Below are 14,379 nucleotides of genomic sequence, written 5' to 3'. Positions count from 1 at the left end.
TTCTTTAATTCTCTTCATTACAAAATGACTCAAATAACAACCCTTTATAAAGAGGATTTTATAACCCTTTAAGTAACTTCTATACTAAATATTAAGAGATATATTTATGAATGACACTACGGTTTTACTCATGAAGAGGAATTCTAAGTAACTTTCATAGGTAAGACAAAAGGTCTCTTGGAAACACAATACGTCTCAAATAGCATCTCTTGATTTAATGCATAATTAAGTTTATTTATTTCCGGCAGATCCAGCTTTAGTGCAAGCCTTTCACATTCGATGTTTTTGCCCATGGACGTCCAATCCCTAAACAGAAAGGCCACCATCTTTCCCACTTCGTAGAAGCCTTCGCCTCGTCCATTACTCCAACAGCAAGTAGCAGTAGAGCAATCCATCGCTACTATACTTCTTCCTTGTTTGGGGTAGATATGCTCGCCGGTCTCTCCAAAGGTCCTACTACTTCTTAGAAGTAGGCGCCGTAGTTGTTTCCAGTAATCGCCTGCAAGAAACAAACGATCGGTGGTCTCCTTTTGGTTGCTGTAAAGCGGGCATGATTCGGGTCCCTTCACACCCTCTCTCTCCAGGTTCTTGGAAGTTTTAAGAATTTTATTGCGATAGCACAACCAGATGAAGGTCTTCACCTTCTTGGGTGAGGGCAGTTTCCAAATAATGCAACAAAGCTGACGTGTTATGCCTCCATGCATTAAGAAAAGACAGCACCGTCGAACAGTACTGAAAGTCCTGGATGAAGACCATTTCCATAACCTCCCATCATTCTCCTTTGAGATATTGGCAGTGGTCAGGAGTGTTTTTAGAGTCGGAAACTCCAAGCGGGCCCCATCACTCATCGGATTTCTGAAGTTTGTCATCCAGTTATCTACTTTCATGAAATCTCCAATACTTGAACCTCGGTCTTCAGAGAGAAAGGAGGACTGGGGACGTTTCGTTAAAAGTCTCACTATTTTTCCAAACTTCGTGCCAGAACGACGCCATCTCCTACTAATGCGGCCGCTGGTAGAAAGCTTGTAAACCTTGTGTACTTGCTTCCGAAATGGTGAGGCAATTTTCAATAGATATTTTGATAGGGGTCGGAGGGGGGTGGTCTCATTTTCCTTCATGCCCATCCCAACGAGTTGGGTTTTGCTGAAGTTAATCTTCAAACTCGTTAGCAGCTCATACGATTATAGGATACATTTTAACATGCTGACATGGTTTTTAGGCACTGCAGAATATATATATCAATGTGTTGTCAGGGAACTACTGGAGCCACTTTCATGGTCCGGCATAACATGTCAGCAACCATGATGAACAATAGAGGCCGGGAAAGTGGGTTACATTGCTTCAGCCCTCATTTACAAAATGTTGTTAAGCCTTTAATAAATACAAATAAGCTAATTAAAGATTTCAACTTCAAATAATTTACAAAATAGAATGGCCTCGACCAAGTCCAGACCCAATCTAGTGCAATGGATGCATTTATACCTTTAAAAGACCTCTCTTCAGGACTTCCACTTAACTTTCAACACCTACCATATCGAAGCCAAAACCTAATGGGAGTGATTTTATGCATTTAGAGGAAGCCATTCTGTTGCTAAAGCCAGAGGACTTCCCCTTTTTGTGGCGATTGTTCTTCATAATTTCTACAAGACGAAGGGATGCATCTCTGATGAAAGTGAGAGATCGTAAACTCCCTTATTTTAACCATTGGAAAGCTTATGGCTCATAAATAGTTCTCTTCGTAAAAATTTGAATTACATGGTGTCACCGTGCATGTAACCCACTAGATCGAAGTTGAACCATGGTAAAGCTAATCTTTGTTTCTAGCTTGTTTTTTATTCCTGCGTGACTTTGTCTTTGGGGTTAATAGGAATCAGCAAGATACCATTTATAGGGTTAGATTAAACTGAACACTTTGGATTAGTATAAACTCACTACAATGTGGAAAGAGCTGAAAATTTAATCCAGTAGAAGGAGCTGAGATTAGTTGATCAGGTTTTTGAGATAAAAATATAAAAACACAAGTTTTCCTGTCTCCGTTTCATAGCTCTCCAGTCCATATTTCAGTTTGGTGCAACAGTAGAGATCTGCTCAGCTTCTGCACTAGGATTTGCAAGCTCTGCAGAGGAGCTTTCTTCTTCATGTGAGTCGGAGACGGCATGTGAATAGCTCGAATTACTTATTTGATTGTGTGAGGCCTCAGCATTGGCTTCATCTCGGCGGTATATACTGGCATCGATGTTCATGTCATTAGTTTGGTCCCTTCTGAAAGTATAAGAATTTTCATCTTCCTGTCGTAATATTTTAACCAGGAAATGAGCCTCTGCGAAATGGGCCGGTCACGATCGATATTTCTCATCTCATGCCAATTTTCGTAGAAGAACGTAGCTAAAAATATTAGAACGGCGCAAGTTTGAAGCAACTCCGGTGATGAGAAATAGTCCCCAAAAGCTCAGAAAGGTGAGGCCGTTAGAGCTGACAATACTACCTTGATTTTGACAAGCATTTTGATCCCCAAACCACTTCCTCTCAATCTCTAGTATGTCATCTCCATCGGTTACATTTAGTATTCCCCTTGAGATATTAGGGACCAGAGGGAGCCTTTAGGGAAAACCTGTGGAAGTAGAAGTGAGAAGAGTTAGGCATACCAACTAATGAGGAATTCTTATGACTCAAGGGCGGCATAATGATACGAATGCTAGAGATGTTAGCATGCTTATTGATGAAATTGAGCTGAGCACTCAAAAACTGCATGCAAAATGCTTATTGACTTCTGAAAACAACGGAATCTTTATTGTTAGAAGTTTATACTATCAAATTAACTATGTTATATTTCTTATATTTCTTTTCTTGAATCATAAAGCTTTCGGATTTCAAATTGAGATTTTATGGATTAAATATCTAGTTTCCAATAAAGATTTAACATGTTTACCTTTGGATGAGAGGGTGGGAACTTTATAATAATTACTCTTATTAGAAAGTTTCAATTCCCTGTCTAGAATTTTTTGGGTTTTCAAAGTGCATCCAAATACCGTCCTTTTCTTTAAACAAAATGAAAACATAGTTTTCCCCTCATGGAACATGCTAGTTTCCATACGCACATATATGCATGGCGCGTGTGTATGCATGTATGTATGTAAAAAATGCTATCAATGGTATGAGAACTATATAGGTGCATTGCAAGAGTTTGTTTTGCCGAAATGCTGATATTAAGTATTTGATCTCTATATATAGAGACGTTGCACCGATAATGAAGATTAGGATAGTAAAACTCAAAATCCAAACCCTGCAGTTTTATAAATTGGTCCAACCATGGCGTAAGCAGTGCAATGTTGTGCAAGAAATTGCTTGATATAAGGGACTTCATGGACAATTGCAGCGACACCACCATTCTTGCTTCCTTTTGAAGGGCCTCAACATATTCTTCAGGAGTGTCATAGGCCCTGATCCTCGATTCATCAAAGTGGAGTTCCTTCAAGAGATCCTCAACAAAGGAACCCCTGCTATAGCCGATATTCTCCTCCTGAGGAATCTCGTACATCAGTTACAGTTGGTTTAAGCTGTTGTACAGTAAGCATTGATGCTAAGCTAGCAGTGTAACTTGATGTAAGCACCAGCACAACAAACACCCATATGATTACCACAAGCTTAATAATGTTCTCTCTCTCCTGCAATATATAAATTAATTATAAGCTTTCTAATGGAAAGTTCAGAAGTGTGTATATCTAATTATCCAATAGCATACTTGAGTGTTTAGTCTCTGTGAAAGTATAAAGCTTGCAACATCCATTAAGGGATCATGAATCACTGTTTGGCTTTTTTCCTCCCACCATATGCAGTGCCTTTTGTGAACTCTACGAATTTTAAAAATCATCTCCGGCAATTACCATCTAAGTTATCTTAGCCTTCTTGAACAAAATTTAGGTTTCAAATTAAGTATGCTACTTTTGAATCTTTTCATTGTTGCATTTTGCTTATAACAGTACTGGATTGAAACAGGCTAAGTTATAAATGATATTTAAAAGATTGAAAATTATGAAAACAATTATCACGAACAATTAAGAGTACAGTGATTATGGAAGAGAGAACAACAACATACAAAACTAATGATAATTTAGTTTACGAAGTCTGTTAAGTGATATCAATCTTTTACAGAATAGTTCTGATTTGTTTTTTGAGAAAAAAAATTAAAGTATTTCCAATAAAGCAGGAAGAAAACAAACGATATATCAACTATACAATATGAAGTACTTGAAATACAAACCATAATATGAAATAGTTACACTAAATGCTACTAGATTTCTTTTTCCGGAAAAAGCATATCCTCGAGTAGTTTCAATACGTTTTTTCAGTTTTACAAGAATACTTACTTATGTATAATTTATATATTGTTCATTTTATTCTTTCTTTTTGTATTTTTATAAAACAAACTGCTGTCGCCCTACAATATTTCGGGGTTAAAATTATAAAGGTCTGTTTCAGCATCTCAATTTTTATATCTTTAAGAGGTATTGTGCAGATCAGCTTATTAGATGGATACACAAATCATTTTCCCATCGTAAGTGCAAATTGCTTATATTCATGTTGCTTGGCACATCCAATCATGATACTTAAGCATTAATGGGAGATTTTGGGGTTGAAGACAATATTTACGCAACTGTGAGCAAAGACCAGTGTAGAGAAGGAGAAGTAGAAGACAGTTCCAAGCTGATGGGAAACTGGACCCCTGAACTCGTTGATCCTATGCTCCATCACCCAAATAACAAAGCCTGTGAAGACAAAGAAGGCAAAGCTCCCCAGCCAGAGACTCATACTCAGTGGCCTTAAGAAAATCCATGCGTTCTTGTTTGTGTTGTCTTTGACCCGCACGATCATTGACACCCTGATGCAGTGTACGGCAATGTGAAATCCGCATACAAAGATCTGTTGAATCTGATTGTTACATCCCCCACCAAAGCATCGTACTTCTGTTACCTCAAGAGGAGAAAAGATAATAAAAAATACTTCATTAGTTAAGAGGAGAAAAGGTAGTTCAGATTTGAATTTTTTACTTGCCAAATTCTTCGAACTCCAAGTTTAAATTCAAGAAAGAACAGGTTGCATGGCATTCAATGATGCGGTAGGTGTCACATGATGAAATATTCTGCTTCAGTTATCTAAGGAGGCAATTATTAGATCGAAAACGGAAAACTGAAGACTATCAGAACCAAGCATTAATTCAAACAGTAATTTTCAACCCACTACCACTCGATCACTCCAGGAGCTAAGAAAATGTTGAAGGATAAACTCAAGCATAGTCACATATTTTAAGGCCGCCTTAAATGAGAAGTTGAAGGGGCAAGCACATGTCACGAAGTGTTTTAAAATTCAGACGTTTAGAGTTTCCAGACGTTTCGAGTTTCCCATAAAAGGTTATGACTGTTTATGTAACCAAGGGTCAGACTTTAATGCTGACGTTTAGAATTCTGTTTTGCTTTTATTCTTGTACGAAACGTAAGAGTTTGCTTTGGTTTATAAGAAGACACTACGCCAAAAAAGTAAATTTCCGACTCTTATTTGCCGACGCTTATTCCAAGCGTCGGCAAAAATTTTCCCCCGTCAACATTTGACGATGCTTAAAAGCGTCGGCTAATGACGACGCTTAAAAGCGTCGTCAAAGTTAATATGTAATTGACGACGCTTTTAACGACGCTTTTTAGCGTTGTTAAATAACGACGCTTTTAAGCATCGTTAAAAGCGTCGTCGGAAGCCAAAAAACCACCTCATTTTAGTCCCATATCGGCGGATCTGAAAAAAAAACTGTTTATATAACCAAACCCAACCACTCTGCATGGATGGAATGAAGGTACCAATCGGAAAGGTTGTTTATATTTCTCTTTGTGTTCTATCAGCACCATGGAATGGAGGAGAAGATGCAGGCAAATGGTAATTAGCGACGCTTTAAAGCGTCGGTAAAGAGCGACGCTTTAAAGCGTCGCTAAATTGTAATTAGCGACGCTTTTGAAAGCGTCGGAAAATATTTTTTCCACTGTAGCATAGACGACGCTTTACCGACGCTTTGTAAAGCGTCGGGATGGTTTCTACCGACGCTTAAAGCGTCGCTAATAGCCAAAAAAAGCGTCGCTAATGTTCAAGTTTCTTGTAGTAAGAGTTGTATTCTGTGGCTTATCAATACATAGAGAAGAAAAAATATATGTTTTTGAGAATTAATAGTAAGAAAGATGTGTGAATCCACTCTTGTTCCTCCTCTTAAAGAAACAATCTCTGTGTATCAAATTGGTATCAGAGCCATGGTGAATCCCGGGAGTACATCATTGGGGCAGATGCAGCTGTCACGACTCACAAAGTCAAACTACGACAATTGGAGTATTCAGATGCGTGCATTACTTGGTGCACAAGATGCGTGGGAAGTAGTTGAGAATGGCTACACAGAGCTAGAAGCTACTGATATAATGGAAGTGTTTGCGAGTCGACATAGAAGATAAAGCTTTACTATGGCACTTACGGCTCGGACACTTGCATTACGATGGCCTAAGAAAGTTAGCAAAGAAGAATATAGTCCACGGGCTACCAGACATGGACTACACCAGGAAATTCTACGAGGGATGTGTACTCGGCCAAGCAAGCAAGGAAACACTTTTCCAAAAGGTGCGGAATATCATGCAAGGCATCCTCTCGAGTTAGTACACACCGACATATGTGCCCGATCACACCAAAGTCATTCAGTGAGAAGAAGTATTTCTCACTTTCAATTGACGACTTTATAAGGAAGACATGGGTTTATTTTCTAAAAGAAAAGTCTGAGGCACTTGAGGTATTCAAGAAATTCAAGGTGTTAGTGGAGAAGATGACCGGGTCGTTATATCAAGGCCTTACGGTCAGATAGAGGGAGAGTATCTGTCAACTTCCTTCACAAGCTATTGCGAGGAACAAAATTGGCGATCAAACACCGCAGGAAGCCTGGAGTGGACAGAAACCCACTGTATCACACTAAAAGTATTCGGTAGTGTAGCCTATGCGCACGTACCGGATCAAAGAAGAACCAAACTAATGATAAGAGCAAGAAGTACGTGTTCATCGGGTATGACAAGAAGACAAAGCTTTTAAATTGTTCGACCCCCATTGTAAGGAAGGTGTGGTGAGCCGAGATGTGCAAATAAATGAAACAAAAGCATGGATTGGAACAACCTAAAGAAGGTGACACAAGAGGAAGAAAAAGGAGGATTCTCAACTGCTGCACCAACAATCACACCGTCAAGACCTCCAATCTGATGATGAAGAAGAACCAAGACAATCAAAGTGCGAAGCCTGCAAGACCTGTATGAGTCAACAAGCAAATTCACTTGGTATGTTTCTAGTCAATACCGAGGATATTACTTTTGAAGAAGCAATAAGAGATAAGAAATGTCAAGATGCGATGGATGAAGAAATAAGGGCTATCAAAAGAAATGAAACTTGGGACTTGGTGAAGCTACCAAAAGGATATCAGCCCATAGGAGTAAAATGGGTATATAGAAAAAAAAATGAACGCCCAAGGTGAGATAGAAAGGTACAAGGCTCGGCTAGTTGCAAAGGGCTATAGGCAAAAGACGAGGATTGACTATGACGAAGTTTTGCTCCAGTTGCAAGGATGGAAAACAATCCGACTTCTTATATCCCAAGCGGCTCAATTCAAATGGCCAATCTATCAAATGGACGTAAAATCAACATTTTTAAATGGTGTACTTGAAGAGGAAGTATATATGGAACAGCCACCCGAATATATGAAAGCCGGGGAAGAAAAAGTGCTGAAGTTAAGGAAGGCACTATATGGGCTGAAGCGAGCGCCTCGAGCATGGAACACCCGAATCGACACCTACTTCAAGGAGAATGGGTTCATGCAGTGTCCCTACGAGCATGCATTATACGTAAAGAAAGAAAAAGATAACTTGTTGTTTGTTGCCCTTTACGTTGATGATCTTATATTCATGGGGAATAATGAGGAGATAATAAAAGATTTTAAAGAAGCCATGACTCGGGAGTTCGAGATGACAGATCTGCGGTTGGATTGAAGTACTTCCTTGGTCTTGAGATTAGACATGGAAAATCGGAAATATTTGTGTGCACAAGAGGCGTATGCAAAAGACATTTTGAAGAAATACAAGATGGAAGAATGCAACCCGGTAGGCAACCCCGATGGAACTTGGTTTGAAACTCTCTAAGTTTGAGGGAGGAGATCCAGTGGATGCAAACAAATACCGGAGTTTATTTGGAAGCCTACGGTATCTCACATGCACAAGGCCGGACATCGCATATAGCGTCGGCATAGTGAGCCGATTCATGGAGGAGCCAAAATACTCGCATCTGAAGGCTATCAAAAGGATTCTTCGATATATCCGAGGTACGGTGTCACTCGGGTTATTCTACTCAGAGACAAATGAATGCAAACTGGTGGGTTACTCCAACAGTGATTGGTGCGGAGATGTAGATGATCGAAAAAGCACATCAGGATATGTGTTCTATATGGGAGACATGGCTTTCACATGGCTCTCAAAGAAGCAACCAATAGTGACATTATCAACATATGAGGCGGAGTATGTGGCAGCATCTTGGTGTGTGTGCCACTCAATATGGCTAAGAAATCTTCTTCGCGAGCTAAAGCTCCAGCAACATGAGGCAACCAAAATCCGTGTCGACAATAAGTCGGCAATTGAGTTGGCAAAAAATCCGGTGCACCATGAAAGGAGCAAACATATAGATGTTCGCTTTCATTCCATCCGGGAGCATGTGAAGGAAGGCATTGTGCAATTGAGTCACATTGGCGAGTTGTGACCAAGTGGCGGATATCTTTACAAAGCCGCTACCAAAAGAGTTATTCGAAAAATATAAGATGATGATTGGAATGAAGGATGGAAAATGTTTGAGTTTAAGGGAGGAATTTGTTAAAGGATAAACTCAAGCATAGTCACATATTTTAAGGCAGTCTTAAATGAGAAGTTGAAGGGGCAAGCACAGATCACGAGGTGTTTTAAAATTCAGACGTTTAGAGTTTCCATACGTTTCGAGTTTTCCATAAAAGGTTATGACTGTTTATGTAACCAAGGGTCAGACTTTAATGCTGACGTTTAGAATTCTGTTTTGCTTTTATTCTTGTACGAAACGTAAGAGTTTGCTTTGGTCTGTAAGAAGAGTTGTATTCTGTGGCTTATCAATACACAGAGAAGAAAGAAATATATGTTTTTGAGAATTAATAGTAAGAAAGGTATGTGAATCCACTCTTGTTCCTCCTCTTAAAGAAACAATCTCTGTGTATCAGAAAACATTCTTGTTTGAATAGTAGAAGACTATATATATCTTTTAATCAATGTCAACTTTGGAATGAAACATCGGAAACAATTTCAAAATATCAGTAGATAATTAAGCAAATAATACCAAAAAATGCCATAATATTCATTTTTTAAAAAGAAACGGTCAAATTCTATTTGTAACCTAGTTGCCATGTTTCCTTCTTTTCTAAGAAAAACGGTTAAAACGGACTACAATATTTTATCGATAATGAAATCAAATAGTTGTCATGTTTGCTTAGCTATTAGAGTAAAATGGCGATGAAGAGGAGTTGGAGGAGGAGGAGGGATACCTGAAGATAGACCTGGTCGACGAAATCATCGTAAGTCTTGGAACCTTGTCCTTGTGCATTGAGAGGGAGAGGGATGTACTCATGAGGTAGTGCGTGAGATAGTCTCTGTATTGCAGCCTCGAAGACATCGATGCAATACCCGCTTACTGTCGTTACATTCGTGGAAGGATTCCTTTCCACATTTACAAATTCGCGATTTTCGTCGCGTACGGGAACACCAATCCTCAGTTTCTTCCCACTTTCTGGCATTTCCCAACCCTTTGGTACTGCAGTCGATTCCCCCGGCCAGATCGCATGATGCAAATCAGTCGTCAAGGTGGAATACGATTTAGTTTTCCTCTGATTTAATTCTTTCGAGAATCCATATCGTGGCGTCCAAAACCCCACCCCTCTCCCTCCTCTTCCAACCACATTGATTATTTGGAATACGGAGGACCGGAGCTGCCCATCTACGAGATGGAAATCGCCACTGATACCTCTGAATCTGCTCTCCAGAATTGCCTCCAGAAGTTCCGGACCATTCATGGAAATTCCCACTGTTTCCAAAGCTGTCAACTTAGCAGCAGCCTGTGGCTTCTGAAATCTAGCATTCGCCACCCCGACCTTCTCCGCCGCCATGGCCACCGCCCAAACTGTATCGTAAGCCCGCAGTCCGAAGATGCTGGGCTCGGTTAGCTGATCACTGGGGTTGTCTTTCTGGAATCTCCTCTTCCATCTTCGCGTGAAGTCATCGAGCTCCCTCGACTTGGGCACGTATGACTTCACACCCAGGGCTCCCTGCATCGAATCAACGATGGAAGGATCGAGGGAATCCACGACGTTGGCTAGCCCATCCGTCATGATCCACACGTACCCTTCGCTCATCATTCCTGCCATCTTGGCCTCTGGAAATAGGCGAGAGCCCATAGGGGATGTCATGTGCACGACGAATACCCTGGTTTGCATGGTCGTTAACTTGTGGAGCTCTTCCATGATTTCATCATTTGTTGCTGATAGGGGGATCAAGCTTGGTAGGAGATGCGGATGTCCATCCCTTGGAGAGCATCGATGAGGTACGGTATGATGCCCCTGCCGTAGTCGGTGTCCTCGTAGATGGGTACCACCTCCTTCCATCCATAGGCCTTGATGAGGGAGGCGATGCTGTTTACCTGACAAGAATCGTTTACTGTTGTCCTTACAAGGTATGGTGTGCGAGTGGAGGAGAGGGAAGGGCTTGTTGCTGAGAAGGAGACGATAGGGACATGACTCTTGTTGCCGAGATCAGAGACGAAAGCAGCCTGTGATGATTTTTGGGGACCTATGATGGCCTGCACCTCTCTGTTTTTAAGCAGCTCCAGGGCTGTGTTCATGCAGCGAAGTGGCAGATTTTATTTGAAAAATGAATGGTGGATTGAGGTGGATGGTGGAAATGACTGACAACAAATTGCCGATTCATCGACAGGAAACCAATCACATCAAAACATGACGCCTTTCTCGTTACAGGTAAATTTCTTGACTACTTTTTTTCTGAAATATTTGTATATATATATATATATTATTTAAACTTGTAAATTGCCCTATTGGTAGTTCTTAAATTTTGTTTTGCATGATGTGTTGTAATGAAGGCATCAATCAACGCCAAAAGATAATTTTATCCAAAAATAAATAGATAACACGGCAAAAAAAATGTGCTTGCGTATAGTAACACCTTCCTTTATTTTCCTAAGATGTTATGAACCATATAATAATAGAAAGATTTCGCAGATGTGTGAACATCCAAGTAGTTTTAAAGGTGTTTTCCTTCATACGAGATCTATAGCTCTACATCATTTCACCTAGTCATGATATTCTTTATGATGATCCATGTGGGTGCATCTAGTCTTATATTATTGTATGCTAGGGAGATCTTGGATACTTAACAACTCTTTTGAATAACGTCTTGTATTGTTACAAATAGTTTTAAAGCGGACTTGGTATATGACCTATGTGTGCCTAAGGAATACTGCAACATTGACCCTTTTAAGACCGACCATGGATTGACCATGATGTTTATGATTAGATTTGACTAGATTTATACCTTTAGTCTGCTAGCGAGAGTATCTCGATTTAAATAGAGAGAAAATGTGAGAATCGTGCAAGCATATATATTGTCCCACATCGATTGCATCGGTAAATTTTGGATATATATTAAAAATAATAAATCTAAATAATATCTTCAAGCTAGTTTTTTGGATGCGAACCTAGCTAGTTGTTGCATTCTTCGATCTTCTTTTCTTTTCTTTTCTTCCTTAGTTGAAAAATAAGGTAACACTACAAGAAACTTGGACATTAGTGACGCTTTTTTTGGCTATTAGCGATGCCATCCCGATGCTTTACAAAGCGTCGGTAAAACGTCGCCTATGCTACAGTGGAAAAAATATTTTTCGACGCTTTCAAAAGCGTCGCTAATTCAATTTTAGCGACGCTTTTAAGCGTCGCTTTTTTCCGACGCTTTAAAGCGTCGTTCTTTACCGACGCTTTAAAGCGTCGCTAATTACCATTAGCCAATAAAATTACCATTGGCGGTCTGCATCTTCTCCTCCATTCCATGGTGCTGATGGAGCACAAAGAGAAATACAAACAACCTTTCCGATCGGTACCTTCATTCCATGCGTGCAGGGTTGTTGGGTTTGGCTATATAAACAGTTCTTTCGTTTTCAGATCCGCCGATGTGGGACTAAAATGAAGTGGTTTTTTGGCTTCCGACGATGCTTTTAACGACGCTTAAAAGCGTCGTTAGTTAACAAAGTGTCGTTGAAAGCGTCGTCAATTACATACTAATTTCGACGACGCTTTTAAGCGTCGTCATTAGCCGATGCTTTTAAAAAGCGTCGGCAAATGTTGACGAGAAATTTTTTTTGCCGACGGTTGGAATAAGCATCGGCAAATAAGAGTCGGAAATTTTCTTTTTTTGTGTATTATAACAACCCAGAACCTCTCGCCGGTGCATGCACCGAGAAGAAGGTGATGACCGGAGGAACCAAATCCTGTTGGCCTGGTATCAATTTTATCCCATCCGACCAACTGTCACAATTAGAAGAACACAATATGGTGGTTTCCTACCCTCCTTTTCTTATATATTTTAATTGTTAGATAATCACATGCGGCACTTCTCATGCAGTTTTGTATCTATCACGAGTGTCATCCTAGCCTGTAGAGAAAGGAATTTATATCTTTCCACATTAAACTCGTTTTCCCTGCTATACTTAGATACAAGATGCTAAGAGTGATATATGACCAGATAATTTGTTTCACTTTAAATTTATTTTTCCTATTTGAAAGGAAGGCAGAGAGCAGCAGATTATTAGCGCGCGATATACTGTTAATAACAGCTAATTACTACCTGCTGATGCAGCTCGCACAACATCGTTGTCGGAATCCACAGCGTGAACAACCAGCCTTGTGGTGGAGTTGCTGTGCTTGGAATAGAAATCCTCGATTGCCATGGAAATGCTTGTCCAGCCAGTCTTCCCGACCGATGTGCCCAAGTCGAGAACCACCCCAACATGGAAAGCATTCGTTGCTCTTGTGCTGATATTTTCTGCCGATGCAAGGAAAAAGCGCAAGCAAAGGAAGAGAATGAACTTACTTGGTTTCTCCATCTGGAGCTGTATGGGTGTTTGCTGCAATGTCAGTTCCCGGCCAAGGATCCGTCTTATAGGAAATCGCAGGAGTAAGTTTCCCCGAAGGTGGGTCAGTTCGACAAAGCAAATAAAAATTGGAATAACTAGAGGAATCGTTTCTAAAGGTTCTGCTGAGATTGCCCATAGAGACGATACTCCAAGAATCCAGGCATCGTTTGCATCACGATTCTTTGGTTATGACGTACGTTTTGTTGCAATGCAGGGATGTATAGGTTTTGGGCAATACGGCATAAGATGTCACTAATTAATGAATTGATTATTACGAGCTATTTGCTAGGAAAGTGCAAGGAGAAATACTGCGATCATTACAAGGCTCTAGAGGTTAAAGAAGTAATGAAGTATCTTGAAGTCGTTTTCAGCAGAGAGTCATGGAAAATTATCATCTGAAATCAGCCTGCAGCTTCTTATAACAAGCGAACGTAGGAGGGTCTTTCTCTGTCATACATCTTGTTCATTTAAGCTTAGATAGAAAAATCAGCAAATCACTTTTAAAGTTTTAATCAACTCTCTCGGAAAGTCCCCATCTCGGCAGATTAGTCTGCTCCTTTTGGGCTTTTATCGACCATCGCAATCTGCTAGCTAGCAAGCCGTTGCCATTCCTCAGCACATGGTTGATCCTAACTTCCTGAAATCCATATAGCTGGTCCAGGACATATCACGGGACAAACTATATGCATCGAACCTGTTACTTTCTTGGGAATCAACCGGCAGGTGCAGTGCTGGATATTGATAACTGCCACACCTCAAACCCATCACCTGGCCTGGCCATGTGACATGGCCGCATAAACCCTAGAACGGTACTTTAGAGATCATGCAAAATCTAGGATGAACAAATATCTAATAACTTAATAGCTAATAGCCAAATAATCCAATTAGACAAATCTATCATAATCAAACTAGTTCGATTATAGGATCTTCAAATGTACATTGGTATTAGAAAAATAAACTAACTCATAAATCTGATGCTCGAACTCTACGTCTAACCCTTCTGAAACTACGCATCCTGGGACTTTAAAAAAAGGAGGAAAGAGATGGTGTAAACTTTATAGTCTAATACTAATCCCACACACTCACACCAATATAAATATAATAAATTTAAAATAA

General features: G+C 40.0%; 1 pseudogene; it reads right to left on the bottom strand.

Moving 5' to 3' along the window:
* Positions 1-2,060: 2,060 nt before the first annotated feature.
* Positions 2,061-13,233, bottom strand: LOC120106868 (annotated as a pseudogene).
* Positions 13,234-14,379: the final 1,146 nt, after the last annotated feature.

Source organism: Phoenix dactylifera, unplaced genomic scaffold, assembly GCF_009389715.1.
Source record: "Phoenix dactylifera cultivar Barhee BC4 unplaced genomic scaffold, palm_55x_up_171113_PBpolish2nd_filt_p 000670F, whole genome shotgun sequence".
Taxonomy (NCBI): Eukaryota; Viridiplantae; Streptophyta; class Magnoliopsida; order Arecales; family Arecaceae; genus Phoenix; species Phoenix dactylifera.
This window is presented reverse-complemented; position numbering and strand designations above follow the sequence as displayed.